The 2,271-nt window shown below is 35.1% G+C and overlaps 1 pseudogene across 1 annotated transcript; it reads right to left on the reverse strand.

The window, feature by feature from the left end:
• Positions 1-342: 342 nt before the first annotated feature.
• Positions 343-2,017, reverse strand: LOC147548265 (tetrahydroberberine oxidase pseudogene; annotated as a pseudogene). The gene has a single exon (XR_015237698.1). The product of XR_015237698.1 is annotated as a tetrahydroberberine oxidase pseudogene (transcript).
• Between the last annotated feature and the right edge of the window lie 254 nt (positions 2,018-2,271).

Below are 2,271 nucleotides of genomic sequence, written 5' to 3' on the forward strand. Positions count from 1 at the left end.
TTCCTAACACTATCATCTATGATCTATATAAATAGATGTCTTTGTAATGAGAAGATATTAAGCAAAAACAAAAACAACATTCAACAATAGCATCTATTTCAATATAATTTAAGTTTAGCAATTATCTTCTTGTTAATCTTCTTGTAAGAACAAGTAAAGCACCCAACACAGTATTGTAGAAGATACTTATACTTAGGTTGTTAGCCAATAAACCCATTTAATATTCGGGCGCCGACCAACCATGGTGTTAGAAGAGCCGGAGGCTGTGATGATAGTTGATCCAGTCCATTAAACTGCTTTCTCAACTGTCCACAAAAAAACTTTAACTACAAACAACATAAATGACATATATAATGTTTTTTATTAAGTCATAAATTACATATATCTTACATAAATAACATCCATATATAACTAATAAGAACTACAAGAAGGCATTTATTGGATACACAAACATATACCCACACACAAAAAAAATTATCTTATATAGTGAAGTTGAGCATTTTTAATTCCTTCCTCCTCTAAATGCTACACTTGGAATGCTTTGTTCATTTCTGAAGACATTTTCGGGATCAACTTTACTCTTCACATATACCAATCGTTTATAATTATTTTTGAAATACTTACTCCCCCACACCTTTCCTTGTAAGTAACTTGTCGTACCATTTTTGCTTTGACCTAAATCAAGATCTCTATAGTTGGAATATACTCTTCTTGGAGATTTTGAAACATAAGGTGTTGTATATTTGTACAGTTCTCTACTCCAACTTATATGCTTCTCGGAGGCCTCAATTCCTCCTACTATCCATGGCATCAAGTATATCATCTTAAATAAGTTTCCACTTCTATGTGGAAATGGAGTTTCATATTCTGAAATCTCACTCATCCTTCCACCATATGGAATGAAGATAATAGAAGCTGTCTCTTGTTCTAGCAATCTTTTCCACATTCCTTCTAATCCAATTTGTGGAATGGATTCCTTCACATAATCAGATTTTAGCTTAAAGAAAGCCTTGGGTTGATTTCTATTCAATAAATTATCAATAGGACCATCAAAGGGATATCCACCCAAGTAAAGTGTAGATTGAATCCAACTCATTTCAATACAATCTTTCTTCTCCAACCCCATCTCAGGAAATTTCTCTTTCATTAAACTTAGGAGATTTTCAGAATCTCCAAGAAACAAGGACACAAATGAAATTTGTATGGTTTTCTTCCCTTTTTCGGTTGAATTGGCGACACTATGTGTGACACTAATATAGATTTCTTTGGGAAGTTTATGTGCAACCTCTACCCACTTGTGTACAGCTGCAGTTGCACCTTGTTCTAGGGTTTTTGAGATAGTAAAAACAGTTACAGTAGGTGGAACATGAACCAATTTTATCTTCCATGAAAGAATAATTCCAAAGCTTCCACCTGCACTACCTCCTCTAATAGCCCAAAACAAATCCTCACCCATGTTTTTTCTCTCTAGAATCCTCCCGTTAACGTCGACAATATGTGCATCGATAACATTATCAGCTGCTAGACCATATTTCCTAAACATGGGTCCATATCCACCTCCACTAATTAAACCACCAACACCAACTGTGGTGCAATCTGATGCAGGAAACCCTAGCGCTAGACTTTTTTCCGCAATTTTAGCATAAAGTTCACCGATAATTGCACCAGACTGAACCCATGCCGTACTAGTTTCCACATCCACACTGATGGATCTTAGATTGGTCAAATCAACTACTACGAAAGGAACATCAGATACATAAGAAAGACCTTCGAAATCATGACCTCCACTTCGAGTTTTGATCAAAAGTCTATACTTTCTTGAACAAATTACAGCGGCTTGGACATGAGACTCATGAAGAGGTGTAATAATAAGTTCGGGTTTTCGAGTTACGGGTGTTGCAAATCTTAGATTTTGAATTGTTGATTCCAAGATAGAAGTATAATTAGAATCTTTTGGGGTGTAAACTGGGATGGGAGTATGAGAATATTGGGAAAGGCATTTAAAAAGGTTTTGATGAAGTGTTATTCATTCACAAATGGTTGGACAGGTTAGTAACTTATCTTCACATTAGTTGCAGCTTTCTGTTCTTTTTTCAAACCGAAGTAGTAAATTGTTTTGTCGATTCTATCCTTGATATGATAGACTTAGAGATTCAAGTGTTTAAGCTTTCTATATACAGGACTGGAGTGGACTTGTTACTGAGACCTTTTGATTGTCTAATTGGGTTTGTGATTTTTTATTTGTAGAGGTTTTAACGACGAAGGTGAAAG

Source organism: Eschscholzia californica, unplaced genomic scaffold, assembly GCF_041429995.1.
Source record: "Eschscholzia californica isolate CP2 unplaced genomic scaffold, dmEscCali1.0.p SCAF_3, whole genome shotgun sequence".
Taxonomy (NCBI): domain Eukaryota; kingdom Viridiplantae; phylum Streptophyta; class Magnoliopsida; order Ranunculales; family Papaveraceae; genus Eschscholzia; species Eschscholzia californica.